We start from the raw sequence: 17,289 nt of genomic DNA, 5'->3' as shown, positions 1-17,289 counted from the left end.
GGTTCCCAATGCCTAAAGATGTAGAACTCAGAGTGCGCTACATGTACCCCAAAAGAAACTAAACACAGCCCATCCAAAACTGTAAAACACTACAGAACAAACCAATACTACAAAAGCTGAAATGGTATAAAATCAATCACTACTGTAGCTAGTCCAGTGGCAAACCTGTATTATTTTAAGCCTGGACTGTATAGTCTATCCTGCTTCTCACTGCTGGGCTTTTTCCTGGATCCATATGATTCTACACCAGTAGCTCACGGGGGCACGCAGCAGGAAAAGATGCTATAAAAGTCGATGGGAAAAGATCTTTCAAGTAAACAGAAATCTTCTTGTACCTGCTACTGCTTTTTCTAGCATAGACAAAATGTGGATGCTGCTTCCACCCACCATAACACGCCTCCACTCCACTCCACTTCACTCAGAAAGACCAAAACATAAAAAGGACAGCTGACAAAAACATCACACAGTATGTATAGAGGAGAAAATTCATTCATTAACATGCACGTCTTTAAGCGTTAAAATCCAGCTTGTACACTGATGCAATCCCTTATTATGCAGCAGTGTACAAACTGGATATAAACGCTATAAATCTTTGGAATCATCCAATCTCCAGACTGACTTCTAAGCTATACTCAAACACACAAGCCCCCCTCCCCATCAACAAGACCTTGAGTCGACTAAAGACAGCTTTGTTCACAAAAAATGAAGCAATTTATTCAGTCGACTGAAAGGTCTGTTTTAAAATATGAAAAGACATTTATATGCAAGGCTACAGCCTCCATCTCAGAGCTCCACAATGCAGTATACAGTTCTCTGCAGTGTAGCTTATTACCAGAGGCCGTTCCCACATCCAGCATTATGACCTCTACAAAAAAAATCCCCGTAAGAAGGATATTGATTGCCTGTGGTTTTACAAAGCCCTCCTGAACAGCTTGCTTTTACCTTACATCAGCTGTGTATATACCTGACATGATCACAAATATGGCTAGTGAGCTGATCAAAAAAAAAAACAGCTTTTAGGTAGAGTCCCCTGAGAAATTAAAGTGCTGAAACGGAGCATCCTAAGCCCCTGAAGACTTTAACCACCACCTCTACACACAGGAGGTACAGCTGACAAAATGATGCACCGTGTAGTAAATGTCGAGGTAATCACAATGGAAAGGACTGAGGGTCATATGAAGCTGAATGCCAAACAGCAGTCTTTCCAGAGATTAAAGAATAGCCTTGCAAAAAAGCGCTTTGATATGTGTTTTCAAAGCAACATGAAACAATTAACAAAGCTCAGACGGGTGGAGAACAAGAGGAACTCGTGCAGTATATATGGGGTTGGTCAAAGTCTGCTGATTGATTTCCAACCTAATTTGACACAGCTTTGTGTCGGTGTTTTCAGTGGGGAGGTCCTTACTCTCTAATTCTCTTTCCATTCAGTCCTAACATTATTTTTCTACCTCTGTGGCTGTGGCGGTTAATAGTGAACTTTTATCAAAGTGGTGTGTCTCAGCTGTCTACGTTGAAAATTTTTTAACGTGTTTCGTTATCGATTATGCACAGCAGCGTTTTCAAATTAGTTTTACAATTGGATTTCCTTGTATAAATTAAGGTTAATACAACAAATAGGATGGAGTGTAGTGCTGAGGTTCCTCATTCCTTTAGTGAAACGCTGATCAGGGATTATCTGGTATGTTGTTAAAAACAAATCATTGAAAAGGAGTTGGATTTGCTCAAAATGCAAGAACTCATAGTGTGTAAAGCACTTTGAATACAAGTGATGTTTTCTCATGATATCACATGAATGAAACAGGAGATCATGAACATCATTCAATCTGTGTTGGTCTATTATTTACAGCGCCCCCCTACACCCTCGAGGAGAACATTTGTATTAACTCGTTCCCTCGAGTTACTTCATAGAGCACTTCTTCCAATCATTCCTGACTGTCCACGCATTGCTTATGTACGGAACCCCCCTAGATGATGTACTTCGGTAAAGTTGGAAAGATATTGACAGATTCAAACTTACTGGATCAATAACTTATAACAGAAACGTTGTTAAAACACAAACGACGTCTCTTTCTAACCGTAGTAAGGTAGACAACGAGCTACAACCTCATTTTAATCAAAATGAGCCGTTCTTCGAGCTGGACACATAACATTGGTCTTTATGTGCAGCCGGCTGTGAGACGAGTGGTCAGGGTCCGTCTACAAAGTGCAACGCCGAAAAGAGAAAAATATTCAATAACTTCCGTATTATACAGTGTAGTACCACCAAAATTACTTCACATATCAATGATCTCCTCATAGTTGTACTACAACACCTAGTTTGGAAAAGTATGCTTTTGCATAATTTTGGTGAATTTTTAATGTGAAAAATATTTACTAACTCGAGGGAACGAGTTAATGAAAAAATTCTCCTTGGGGTCTAGGGGGGCTCCGTAATTATTCATTCTAGGGCTGTCGATTAAAATACTTAACCACGATTAATCACAAATTAATTGCACATTTTGTTATCTGTTCAAAATGTACCTTAAAGGGAGATTTGTCAACTATTTCATACTCTTATCAACATGGGAGTGGACAAATACGCTGCTTTATGCAAATGTATGTATATATTTATTATTGGAAATCAATTCACAACACAAAACAATGACAGATATTGTCCAGAGACCCTCACAGGTACACAACAGGTACTCACTACAAACTGCAGCCCAACAGGCAACAACAGCTGTCATTGTGACAGTGTGCTGACTTGACTATGACTTGCCCCCAAACTGCATATGATTATCATAAAGTGGACATGTCTGTAAAGGGGAGACTCGTGGGTACCCATAGAACCCATTTACATTCACATATCTTGAGGTCAGAGGTCAAAGGACCCCTTTGAAAATGGCCATGACAGTTTTTCCTCGCCAACATTTAGCGTACGTTTGCAGCGTTATTTAACCTCCTTCCCGACAAGTTAGTAAGACACGATTGATACCAATGGATTCCTTAGATTTGATGCCAATATCTTCACTCTAGCTTTAAAACGGAGCCTCTGAAAGATCAATATCGCAATTTGCGTTAATGCATTATTACCGTGTTAACTTTGACAGCCCTAATTGTAATACTTATGCAAACAAATATTTTGTATTCTATCTTTGGAATTCATTTAAATCACTTTGTAGAGATCTTTCACTTTGACATGAAAGAGTGTTTCCTATTGATCATTTCAAAAACCTTGAATCTAAATTGATACAGTGTTGTAAAACAATAAAACATGAGTACTTTCAAGGGTGTGAATACTTTTTATTGTAGGTTATTTGTTATGAATTGAATTTCCTCCTACAGGGTTAGAGTACTGCTTTGTATTCAACACTGTTGTCTGCTGCCAATTCCCACTGGATTCCTTTAGGTTCTCCTGTTTCATATGATACCAGTATCTCCCCTCTAGCTTTAAAACTGAGCCCGCTACAACCTCCGAAAGATCGATTGCATTCATGCGTTAAAGAAATCAGTGGCATTAAAACAAATTTCCGTTAACATGTTATTATCACGTTAACTTTACTATCTTTTTATGTGTTTGTATTCTAATGGTCTCACAGTGAAAACATTTTTCTCAAATGTTTAACAAAAAAAAAGAACTCCCAGGACGATTAACATTTCCAACCAATTTCATCAAGCTTCCTTAAAGGCTGTTTGAAATTAATTTTTAATCTGCATTAACAAAAAAACAAACATTCTTTTCCTTCCGTCTCACGTCTTCTCACTCGGTCTATCCGTTCCCTCGCCTCTGGAATGAAATATGTTTGTTGAGTGTGTGTGTGTGTGTGTGTGTGTGTGTGTGTGTGTTATCTTGTTTTCATTAGACTCTAATAAATTGTACATTGTTTTTGAGAATTAGCCTTGGAGGAAGTTTTGGTATTTTTCACTCCACAGAGAAGTGATAGAGCTTGGCATAAAAGGTAAACAGTGACACCACTGTATTCCTTTAGAGAGGGAAGGGGGGAGATTCACATATGAATATGAATTCAGTCATTGAGCCCACCTAATGACCCTCACATGTCTTCCTCTCTCACTCCGACATAGAACCACACAGCCCTCAGCCTTGATTGTATTAGATTTAAAGTTATGATCATGAGACCTCAATAAATTGCCTTCTTTCTCTTTTTCTCCGAAGGCTTGTAAACCATGTGGCAGAATTACATAGACATGCACATTACCCTTTCAATGGCTATACTCTTAATGAAAGGAGTTTAGTTTAACTCAGTTACAAACAGATATGATCAATATAATAGCATTACATATTACCAGAATACTGTATATGAGAAGGCCTTTACTCTTAGCTGTGAGTCAGGGTTGGGAGGGTTACTTTAATAATGTAATCCAATACAATTACTAATTACCTGTTTAAAATGTAATCAGTAACCTAATCCAAGTATCGCAATATAAACGTAATGTATTCTGATTACTTTTTGTTACAAGAGCAAAGAAACATGATGAAATCTCGCCATTATGTTGTATGTAAAGCAGAAAAGAGGAACAACATCACAGTACAGTGCAGGTTCTGCCTTCAACCTATGTCATACTTATGTCTTAACCTTGACATCATCAAAGGATGTGACTCATTTGGCACATTTGTGTAACCGGATTTTAACTCGGAGCAGCAACAGTACCCATATAAATCCAGTTAAATTAACCTACATGCAAATTTCAGAGGCTGTGCCAGATGGTTTTTTTTTTACATTCAAAGCTTCTATAGAGGTTTTGAAAGAAGCTCATAATGTCTGTCGTCATATTTTATGATGTCAAAATATGGATGGATTTTGTCAACACAAAAAAAAAATGGGGAAAAAATATGTTTTTGTGTTATGTTAGGAGTGTTTCTCCTGCCGACTCTGCCCTGCACTTTCCTGCTCGGCTCGTAAACTTTACATTGCCATGACGTCATGCCAATAAAAATCACTTTTCTAGGCTCTGGGAAAGTTTTACAAATATGAATCTTCCATGGATTGAATGAAGCTTCAAACTATTTGGCAGGCTACAGACCGTTATTTAATTTTTTAGAACACTTCTTCAGTTAGGCTTACTTATTTTCAAGTTATGTAATGTGGGCTGTTATATGGCTATTTAAAACATATGTCCTGTAGTTGTTCTATATGGCCGGAATACTGGTATAATAGCGGCCATATTGGCCGTCAAAAAAAAGTCTGTCTTAAAGCAGCAGTGGGTAGAAATGGAGCAAATATGATTTAAAAAAAAGTTATTTTTATAAAACTGTTGCTATATCCTGACAGTTGTGGATGAGACAGGTAACCTGAACCTGCCTCTGTGTACTCCGGTGCTCCTAATGGCATCTGCAAGAATTCCCAGACTGGAGGAAAACAACCAATTAGAGCTGATCTGTCTCTGAGCAGCTGTCAATCACTCACAAACTCTGATCAAACGGTCAAACTAGGCAGCGCTGATCAAATATGAATCAATATTCTGTTATGTTAATGCCTATTTCTCTCCTCAGATGTTTTCAGAAACATCTTGTAGTGCACTGTTTAGCTGTAAAATTATAAAGTTTGTGACCCCGCAACCATGTTGAGAATAGTTGAGGAAATACCAAGCACCGCCCACCAGCCGGGGCACAGCCAATAGGAACACTCTCTCTCTCTGTTATGACCTGTGATTGGTCAAAGTCTCCCGCCACAGGCTAGATTTTTTAAAGCCTGAAAACAGAGCCATGAGGAGGTGCAGAAGTCTAGTTTTCTCTCAGAACACTTGAATTACAATATGCTGAAAGGTTATTATGGAATTTTTTGCCCAATGATGCCAAAAACATTCTGCCTACTGCAGCTTTAAACTCTGTTTGGAGGTGTCCTGTCAACAGTTTTACAGATGTGTCTTTTATAGTGGAGGTCTATAATGGGGAAAATGATTTTTGGGTCAGGTGGGATCTTTTTGTTGCAGTAACCTGGGTGGCCAACTGGCAGCAAGGCTGAGTGGTGATGCCATATCCAGCTCCCTTAATGCATCCACGGCTCTGACTCATACTAGTAACTAAAAGTCAGGATATCACGGTCGCTGCTGCTTTGAGTTTGGCCATTAAAAAAAAAATCTGTTCCTGACAAGCCCTCCCAGTTTTATGACTGCGATACTAAATCACTGTAGTGCCCTTTTAAACTAAAGTAAGTGATCCAGTAAGGCAGTCCAGTAAGTGATACTTTGCAGCTTACATTAAGAAACTATGAACATTATATAACCGTTTGATTGTAATTTTATATAATTGAAAGACTGAATGAAATGTGAGATGATGCAGCGTAATGCTTTAAGGATCCTTTGAGTCTGTATGCTGCTCAAGGACACTGAAGTAGTCATATGCCTCCCAATGATTTGAACCTACAACATCTGTCTCCGTACTCACTTCACCACCCTTCAGCTCATATTTCTTTCTACTGTAGTCAGTGGCCTTGAGCTTCATCTGCGCTGCTCCTTTTTACTGCGATCTCATAGCCTTCAACACCTTTTCACTCACAACTTTACCTTGCTCTTTTTAAAGTAGTTCCCATTTCGTGAAGATAAATCCAGCTTGTATACGACGTGTCTAAGCCTTGTGCTGGTCTGTGTTTTTGTACGTTTAAAGAGGCCGTCTGATTTAAAGTTGCTGTCAACCTTATGTTGTACACCATCGCTATAACTCCTGTGGCCATGAATAAAAGTAGAGATAATTATACACCACTCTGTTTCCTATTATTCATCTGTAGGTCACGCACAAACACACGCATACACACACACACATAAGCATGGCCCTGCTCCTCAGTTGAACTTCTTTTAGCCTCCATTCATTCTTACATCATCATTCTGCCACATCTATCGCACCTTACTTGAACCCGAGTATCTGTGTGTGTAAATGTCAGTGTGTGTGATCTTTGCCTTCATGCATACAAAGACTATAGGTGCAGCAGTGATGTGCTGACAACTGAATGCACTTTTATAATCCCAATGAAGCATTTTACGACCATATGTTTGAAAATAAATATTATTTGCAGCTCTGTGATTTTCATTAGCTGTAAATTTACTAAAGCTGATTAATACTAAGAATAGGGCTGTCAAAGTTAATGTGATAATAACGCATTAACGCAAATTTGTTTTAACTCTACCAATTTCTTTAACAAATTAACGCAACTTGACATTTTTATGTTGTATCAGGCTCAGTTTTAAAGCTAGAGTGAAGATACTGGCATCATTTGAAACTAGAAAACCTAATGAATCCATTGGTACCAATCATGTCATACTACATACATACGCGAAGGAGGCTAAATTTTTTTTTTTTTGGCGAGGAAAAACTGTCATGGCCATTTTCAAAGGGGTCCCTTGACCTCAAGATATGTGAATGTAAATGGGTTCTATGGGTACCCACGAGTCTCCCCTTTACAGACATGCCCACTTTATGATAATCACATGCAGTTTGGGGCAAGTCATAGTCAAGTCAGCACACTGACACACTGACAGCTGTTGTTGCCTGTTGGACTGCAGTTTGCCATGTTGAAGAGCTGGTGAAATCAAACGTAGCTCACAGACAGTAATTTGACATTTTTTTGTCAGCTTGTCAGACAGTACGTGTGCGTGCACACGAGAGACCAAGTTCCTGTCAGGTTACACAGGTAGAGGACATGTTTACATGCCCTGCAGTGACCTGTGAATCCACCTCTGACCTTATTTTGAAAGCGTGGGTAGTTCATCAGTGGTTCACAACCTATTTTCCTTGAAAAATAGCTGATGTTGTTTTTGAAAGGTCAAATGCTAAAAAATATGGACCGAAGCAGAATATTTCGTTAGATGAAAACATTTTTGAAATAATCACATCACACTTTTTTCAATAATAAATCTTTTTGACTTTTTGACTTTACAACGCCGTGGATTTATTGGAAATGTTTGGATCACATGAGTCAGAAACAATCCTACGCAGCCGGCACTGGAATCTAATTCTACAAATAGTACTAATGATATTAGTGTAGCCTGATCCTTATCTGCAAACTGTGCACAAATACCGGGTTTAATCTAGGGCTGTCAAAGTTAACGTGATCAGTCAACGCAAATTTATTATAGCGCCACTAATTTCTTTAACGCATTAACATAACTTGCGATTTTTAGGTTGTAGCGGGCTCAGTGTTAAAGCTAGAGTGAAGATACAGGTACCATATGAAACTAGAAAACTTAATTGATCTTTCAGAGGCGCCGTTTTAAAGCTAGAGTGAAAATATTAGCATCAAATCTAAGGAATCCATTGGTATCAATCGTATCTTACTAGCTTGTCGCAAAGGAGGCTTAATAATGCTCCAAACCTACGCTAAATTTTGGCGAGGAAATATTGTCATGGCCATTTTCAAAGGGGTCCCCTGACCTCTGACCTCCAGATATGTGAATTTAGGTTCTATGGGTACCCACGAGTCTCCCCTTTACAGACATGCCCAGTTTATGATAATCACATGCAGTTTGGGTCAAGTCATAGTCAAGTCAGCACACTGACACACTGACAGCTGTTGTTGCCTGTTGGGCTGCAGTTTGCCATATTATGATTTGAGCATATTTTTTATGCTAAATGCAGTACCTGTGAGGGTTTCTGGACAATATCTGTCATTGTTTTGTGTTGTTAATTGACTTACAATAATAAATATATACATACATTTGCATAAAGCAGCATATTTGCCCACTCCCATGTTAATAAGAGGATTAAATACTTGACAAATCTCCCTTTTATTTTGAACAGATAAAAAATGTGTGATTCATTTGCGATTAATCTCAATCAACTATGGACAATCATGCGAGTAATCGCGATTAAATATTTTAGTCGATTGACAGCCCTAGTTTAGAAGCCTTACAGACGAGAAAATTAATCTGCTGAAACAATCATTTAAGTCTTAACTTAAGCAAAAATTCCCCAAATTCACTGTCAAATTATATGAAACTACCCTTTACTTATACCGGGTAGTTTAACCTGTATCTTTAGTAGAAAAATAGAAACTACATAAATGAAACAGAAAACTAAATATCTTTGGGGTTTTGTGTTGTTGGTTCACAAAACAAGCTATTTGAAGAGGTCACCTTGGGTTTTGGAAAACTTTAATTGCCATTTTTCACAATTTTCTGACATTTTATTGAAAAAAAAATTATGAATTGATAAATAATAAGCATAGAGAGAGAGAGTGATAGAAATAAATGTTAGTTGCAGCCCTTCTTTCTGCCCTTTTTCAAATGTGCTGTAGCTTAATGCTTTCTCAGCTGCCCTTAAACTCAACACGACCAATTATTCATAACTCCGATAAGTTTTTGAAAGAGCTCACAAGAGTGTGCTGCTTGTCCCTTTTCTTAATCCCGCCATGCTGCTTATCCCTCCGTAATGCAAGACACCAGACTTACAGGAAATCTCTGCAAGAAAATGAGTCCATTCTGTTGAAAATGTTATTTTAGTGCATCCACTCATGATGAATCTCTCCCCCAAATGTCTTCGGTGTCTGTCTCTTCAGTCTGTGAATTCATTCAGTGTTTCTGCCTTGATAAGATTCAGTGAAGTTATTTTCAGCTGCTGAGGATTTCCACTAACTGAAGTGTATAAAGGCTCACACATGAATATCAGGCCACCGAGTCATGCTTCCAACGGGATCAGTGCACTCTGCGCCTTCTCTGCAGCACAGGTGGTTTCTGTTGCCGCGGGACGAGGGCAGCTGCGGGTCAAAGATGAAATAAACGTTTGTTTAAAGTTAAATTATAAATGAATAGGATGATGAGTGGATGTTATGGAGGAGTTGGTGTTGATCACACAAGCTTACATTGTTCCTTATTAATGCAGCCTTTTGGAGAAGTCGGATGTTTGACTTTGCACCAACACACACAGACCCATTAACATATGTTTACACAGTTTTAGGGGTTTTCCCCGAGCTTTTACGGAGCTTAGGTTTGGGACTTAAAACTATTTCACATCATTTTGGACCATTATTATTACTATAGATAAAACCTATAAATGTTTACATATCGCAACCATCGTCTTAATTCATCTGTCAATGTTAGGCCTGTAAAATCATATTCTGTAAATCAACAACAGTTCACTAATTAGATTTAGTTGGAGACGACTATAACGTGAATGTATGACTGTATTACTGCAGCAGCCTCACACTCAAGCTAACGTTAGCTAGCCATGCTAGTCACTGTCACCAGCATCATTTATCCATTTAGCACACTGACAGTGAATATTCACATATTGTATGTGCCTCAAATCTCAGTGTGAAAGCCTCAGTTAACCCGCTACACAACAGCTTTTCATCATTTCCTCTCCTGTGACGGCGAATTTCTTTCTCCTAACTCGGAGCGCAGCCTCGGCAATGACGCCATGCTGGTCTGGTCTATAGCATGGAGCCATAAAGCCATGCTGGTCTGGTCTATAGCTTGGAGCCATAAAGCCATGCTGGTCTGGTCTATAGCCTGGAGCCATAAAGCCATGCTGGTCTGGTCTATAGCTTGGAGCCATAAAGCCATGCTGGTCTGGTCTATAGCTTGGAGCCATAAAGCCATGCTGGTCTGGTCTATAGCTTGGAGCCATAAAGCCATGCTGGTCTGGTCTATAGCTTGGAGCCATAAAGCCATGCTGGTCTGGTCTATAGCTTGGAGCCATAAAGCCATGCTGGTCTGGTCTATAGCCTGGAGCCATAAAGCCATGCTGGTCTGGTCTATAGCTTGGAGCCATAAAGCCATGCTGGTCTGGTCTATAGCTTGGAGCCATAAAGCCCCTCTATTAGATCTTTTTTAGGACACGGCTTAACATGGATTTATTGTTGGTGCAACCAACTACACAGCAACTCTTGGGCATGGTGTTATTACTATTCCCGGTTTGTTTAAAGTAGGCCATTAGAGCCAACTCTGGATGACGTATTGCCGGTCTGATGGATAAACCAATATCGGTCAATAACATCTGCCGTTGAATATATCTGTCGGGTTCGATTTGCTAATGATGATGATAATAATAGCCGTTTAACAGGAGAGACTTCAGAGATCAGGTCCAAAAGAAGTCAATTTTATTTAAAGACTAGCATTTCGACACCAACTGCGTCTTCATCAGAGTCAAACCGATCTGAGACTCACATTAATAACATTTAAATAACCTCCCCTAGGAAATGATTCAGCATAGTCTGGACAAATGGGGAGGGAACAATAAGCTGCTTGTAGGCAGGTAAACAATCATACATCATATAATAAAAAAAAGAGAGAGAAGTAGAGGTAAATATATAATGACAGTTTCAGTGACCACATCCATGTACATGTATCAAAAATAATTGTAATAATCGTGATAAATAACTTCCCTTCTTCACTCAATAATAGCCTATAATTAATATTATTAATAGTTCCCAACTCCAGGCCTCCAGGTACCTACCTGTGTGCTAAAATGCTTAGGCGCACCCTGAATTTATTCTCAGGTGTTGCATAACAGCTGCCAACTCTTCCTGAACATTTTTGGTTCATGAATCAGTTACCAAACAAACCAGTTGCATCAGACGTCAGGTTGCATCATGTTGTTTGAATGCAGCTGTGTTTCATGTGTTTATGTGGCCCGCAGAGTTTAGGAGAAGCATAGCTGCAGGTCTCTCGCCTCTCGCCTCTCGCCCTCACCTCAATCCGTTGGACCCTGGTAGGTCGGCTCAGGTGTCTCGTATCCCAACGAGCTTAATAAAACATCATGGCTGTCAGGCAGAGATGAGAACTTGTTTAACGGTAGGAGAGGAGAGAGAGGGAGTAATATGGAGGTGTGAAGGGGGAGAGATGATTGGTATCTGACGTGTAATTAGCATTCTCTTTTTTTTTGTGAATCCAGTGCATTATAGAAACCTTTTTATCTCACAGTATCAGATAGAAACGGCTCAGTGATCAGCGTAATTATCATCAGATCTTGTAAGTCAAAAACACGATGATCAGTGTAATTATCATCAGATCCTGTTAGTCGAAAACAATCTGATCTCTCTTTTTCCAAGTCTCTCCCTCTCGCCCCCTCCGGTTTCCCCTCAATCATAATCTTGTACAGTTTTTGTGCACGCTTTAATGTTGTTTTCATGAAAGAAACATCAAAAGTCACAGCAATTCTCCCTTTTTCTGTCTTATTATCTCTCTCACACAAACATTTGATGTTTTTATCGCTCCGTCTGGGCCTTGTCTTTTGTGACTAGATAAGTGGGGTCACCCAAAGGGGAGGAAACTATCATAATCATTACATTTGAGATATTTCAACAATAAACCACGGCCAAAAACAAACCATGATAATTAGTAAAGTTGAAACGTATCAATCAGCCTTAACAAGCCTTTATCACTACAGACATTTTGACTTGTCATACAAGGACAAAAGGTGTCCCAGTAAGTCATGACAGTGGAACAGTGAGTCAGCATGCACAATACCAGGACCCTCAACCTTAAGCAGCTAAATGAATTCAGACATCATTCACTTTATTATTTGTTAGGGCTGTCAATCGATTAAAAGATTTAATCGGGATTAACACATGATTGTCCATAGTTAATCACGATTAATCGCAAATTTTTTAACTGTTCAAAATGTGGAGAAATATGTGTGTCCTCGCTGTCTCACTCCACCTCTAGACGTGAAAGCGCGCTCACTACACACGTTTGTGCAGAAATAAATGCTGCAGCTCCTCCAGACCAACAGAGGTTTTCTGTGTCTTGTGAAGTGACGGGAGTCCGCAGAGAGAAATGTTATCGTCTCCGACCGGGTGCCGGTGTCTCCCTGCAGGCGCAGTCGGGAGACACCGGCACCCGGTCGGGGAGGTGATAACGTGTCTCGCTGTGGAGCTCCGTCACCGACCCGCTTTTCCTGCTCAGCCTCCGGTGTCTCCATCCGGAGAGGGAGACACCGGAGGCTGAGCAGGAAAAGCCAGCATTGATTCATGGAGAGACCTCCGTCTGGTCAGCTAACATTACTGCCAAGCAGCTGAACTATAGAGTGATATTGTGGTTTTAGCTGACGTGTGTCACCTCACTGTTTTGAGCGATGCTCATTCATGTCTATTTAGAGCGAGCAAGCGCGAGCCCGACGCTGACTTTCGTTGACTTAACGGCCACAGGTGTCGCTGTTAACAAGCATTTCTGAAAGTTACAAATAGTCCCTTTAACAACTTTTTAAAATCAGATTTTAAGCAAGGTGGTTTTTCTAATATATTTGGGCACTGGTGCCAAAACATGCAAGCTTCCTGTCCTCTTAAAAAGCCGCAAAAAAAATAAATGATGGGATCTCTATCTTTATTTTTTAATGGATCACACTGGTTAAAATAAAGCTGATCAAAATTGGATGCTTTCGTTTCTACGCCTGTATTCTGCTGTGTTTTGTGCACCTCAGCCCGTTGGTGTTGCAGCATGCTGCTCTCCTTAATTGCAACCGGGCTGCACCCTGCGGGCAATTTGCGTCATATTTGAGTGAAAATCAGTGTGTGTGAGTGTGAAGCATTATGTGGTCACTCCGGTGATTGACTCTGGTCTGATCCCCGGGTTGGTAATTGGTGTCACAGTCGGTCTCAGTCCACTCTCACATCTCCAGCCCCCTGCATTGTCTCTCTCTGGCCCTTCTCTACAGCCACAGTCCGTCTTCCTTAAGCCTTTTAATTAGCATTTTCAATCCATCCATCAGATACTCTTAGATTTTCTCTCCTTTCCCATCACCTGACCACACCTGTTCCTACTTCCCTCATCTGCTCTGCAGTTGCCTGGCTTTCCCTGCCTACCCCCCGCAACTGCATCTCTTTCTCATTAGCCCTCGTCAGCTAGTGGCAGACCAATTTAATTAGATTTCTATGTTGCTATGTGCTTTTGTCTTTGCTTTTGAGCCACCTGTACCTGCCTATCTGCCTGCTTACCTGCCTACTTGTACCTGAAACCTAAAACCTCAACCTGGAACCTGTACCTGCCTGTAAGTTTTTGCATGTTCACCTCTGCAATAAAATCCTGAGGCCTGTACTACGAAGCGAGTTCAACATACCTAGGGTATCTCCTCGTTGAAAAATGGTATCAGAACATCTCTACCCAAGAAGAGAACTAATCCGGCATATTAAGTGAAAACACCGTAGGTGAGCCATGGATGTGTAGCTTTAAATGACGCTCTGTTTAACAAAAGTAATACTGTATGAACTTAGTATCCAGGGGACAGCTGAGATAAACAAATAGCTACTGTATCATGGTGAAAAAAGTAGCATTTCTTTTTTACGTTTTAGATCAGACTGAGTAACAGAAACAAATACCGTCATGCAAGATCAAGTGATCTTTGCACACCTGTAAACAGACAGATATTAGAAATTATTCATAGTTCTGTAACAGTGTTTTTAATTTGATTGTTGGCTGTCAGACTGAAGCACTGTACAGCGGACTTTAATGCAAAAGCAGTGTGAAGCTAAAGAGCGGAAAAGAGCAGAGAGTAAAGGTAAAGAATTCCTTTTGTTCTGGGAAATCAATGGTCCTCTGTGGCTCCATGACACACACACACACACACAACTACTGATTCACAGATTGATTTTCTGTCTGTGTGTGTGTGTGTGTGTGTGTGTGTGTGTGTGTGTGTGTGTGTGTGTGTGTGTGTGTGTGTGTGTGTGTGTGTGTGTGTGTGTGTGTGTGCAATCCAACAGGGACAGCTGATGCATCCGGCTGCATAGATGTGGGTGTTTACTACATTAACATTCTTTTCGTGGTTTACTTGCAGAATGTAAATAAAAGCCCTTCACGTTGAAGTCCCTGTGGCGTTCTCTATCTGCCTGTCGAGCACAATCCTCGGTCCCCATTGGCTTGTTTTAGAAGGCTGATAAGCATGTCAAAGCCATGCTCTGAAAACTGCACAGCTCTTCCATTTTAATTCAGATGTGTTGTACATATTTTCATAGTATTTTTTATGGCTGTCAATTAGGGATGTTAATAATTAACCGTTTAACCGTTAACCGACGTTAAGAACTTTAACCGATTAACGCTATCGGTTAAAACGGTTAAAATAAATATTAATAATTAATTAAAAAGCTGAGAAAAATTCAGAGGAGCGGCTCGTCTCTTTAAGGAGAAAAGCTGGTTCACCTTAACATCCCACCTTAAGAGGCAGAGCCGGAGTTACAGATACAGGAAGTTGTCTCCAGTCTCTGGCTCGCTAGAGCGGAGCGAGTTGTAACCTCGTAGCATTTATCCACCGACAAATGAACTGTACATACACTGTGTGCTACACCTACGTTCACAGCTACATGTGGTGCCTTCAAATGGGGTCATGTTCATGAGAAGAGTCCATATGAACGCCCCCCTTTTGTGGGGGTGTGAAAGTTATCTTTCATATGATGCCAGTATCTTCACTCTAGCTTTGACATCCCGAGCATTTTTTCATATTTTTATTGTATATTTTTATTGTTTTCTTCTATTCTATATTTATGTTTCTTGGTTTTTAAAATACTTGCTTTTCTTTTCACTTCATTTTCTCTTACCATGTTTATGCACCAACACGCTAAAGCAAAGTATTTGAAAATATGTGGAAACCTACTTGGCAATAAACTAGATTCTGATTTTGTTATTAACGCTAAACCCAAGTACACTGTGTATCACTGGCTTTTCTCATTTATTCCTTCCTTGCTAAAGCGATTCTCATATTGAACGTTTTCAGTGTGAGGAGAAATTCTCTGTCAACAGCAATTATTTGTCACATTTATTGTCATCACATGTTGGCTATAGATGTTTTTTCCACCATATCATGTAACTATGTGAATGATTGTTGTCAAATAAGGTCATCCGCTCACAGACTTGATATACAGGACTTATGATTACGTCAAACAGTCCCGGTTACAAAGAAGCCCTTTTATTCCTGTCTAGGGCTGCACCGTATTGATTTCCTGGTAATCGGTAATTTGCACGATCACTTGGCTCACATTGATGTTAATCTCTTTTATTGCAATAACACTCCGTGTCTACTTTCCACCAATTAGTCTGGTCTGTAATAGGGACTTTCCTGCAGATGCAGACGTCTTAATGACACTTATTTATTACTAGTCCCTGTCCTGTTTGCAAACACTCAAAGAGATAAAGATGAGTTTATTTCCCATTCCTGTCAGATAATGTTTAAAGATGTAGAAACTCAAAATTGTCAATTAAAAGCCCCCCACCAGCCAGTTTTACTTCCTGTTTTTTGGTTAATGTTCTAGTTCAAACAGAGAATGGGGTGTGTTTAATAGTCAGATGTAATTCATTACCATGGCAACCAGAGTGCATCGTTTTTCAACCCAGTTTAGATGGATTTACTATTTATCAGACCACAAATGAGACAAGAATTAGCGCAACACACCGACTCTCTTCCTCACCGTCTCCTCCTGGCGAGGCGGCCGTCTGGCTGCTGCTGCACCGAGGAGCCGCACGTCGGCCACAGCGCACCGCAGGATGGACAGACATGTTGTCGAGGTCTGCTGTTTGAAATGAAGTTTCGGGACGTTTTGGAGGTGCTAACACCAGCCGCTCTCGCCTCAGTTCCAGCACCGACACCACACCGGGCTGCACTGAGATTCCTTTATTTCTCTAACGAGACTTTTCTCTTGTTTTCTTACTATAGTCTTACGTCATATTCCCATTTTACCAACAACCATCTTTTTTTTTTTTATTATTTTAACTCTGAGCACAAAATGAAGTTATTTGTCAAAAAAAAATTGGCAAACAGTGGCTAATCAACTTAGTCAGGAAATGACTCAAATAAATATGAAAAATAGAAATGCCAAAACACACTGGAGGGGAGCTTTAATAACTGTTAATTGTGTTGTGGTGTTGCCATCAGCTTGTAGAAAAGCTTTTAATTACTTAATTGTGTCTTTACTTCTGGATGTAGATGCTGGATTTCCCAAAAATGTCCAAAGATGGATGACTGCTCTTTCCTGGGCGTCGCCTTTCATGTTTGATCATTAGGCTAATGAGCTTGTTGCAGCTTAGAAAGGACGATTTGCTGATTTTTGTGAGGTGTTCAAGATTGCAAGATTAGAAAAGAGAGAGAGACTTGTAGATTTGGCTGATTCTTCTCCATATAAATGCCAAGGAAGTTTATTCAAGCAAGGAGAAAAAAGTTGATTTGAAGCGTGAATTTCAGCCGAGGCTGCATACAAAACAAAGTGGATCAGTAAACAAGTTGCGGCTGCAGGAGGTGTTGCAGTGGCTCCATTGTGCTCAGCAGCAGGTGGATTTTCCAAATAAATTGTGAATTGGCAGTCATTCTATATTTTTAACTTTAACACATTTTACTCTAGAAGCTGTAACTTGGGAAAATGTAGCTAACATTTCCTT

General features: G+C 40.0%; 1 protein-coding gene across 10 annotated transcripts in view; it reads left to right on the top strand.

Annotated features, from left to right (window-relative positions):
* gpat2 (glycerol-3-phosphate acyltransferase 2, mitochondrial) overlaps positions 1-17,289 on the top strand; it is a 153,161-nt gene that overhangs the window by 87,216 nt on the left and 48,656 nt on the right. Inside the window, exon 1 of one of the 10 annotated variants that reach the window (XM_074639340.1) lies at positions 13,693-13,918. The exons of 8 other annotated variants lie outside the window; for them this stretch is intronic. The gene's annotated coding sequence lies outside the window, so the exon portion shown is untranslated. Of the gene's footprint in view, positions 1-13,692; positions 13,919-14,161; positions 14,426-17,289 lie in introns of those variants that run through there. One more of the 10 variants, XM_074639341.1, reaches the window with a different exon arrangement.

Source organism: Sebastes fasciatus, chromosome 6 (assembly GCF_043250625.1).
Source record: "Sebastes fasciatus isolate fSebFas1 chromosome 6, fSebFas1.pri, whole genome shotgun sequence".
NCBI lineage: Eukaryota > Metazoa > Chordata > Actinopteri > Perciformes > Sebastidae > Sebastes > Sebastes fasciatus.
Note: the sequence above shows the minus strand (reverse complement) of the source record. Positions and strands in the feature narration are given on the sequence as shown.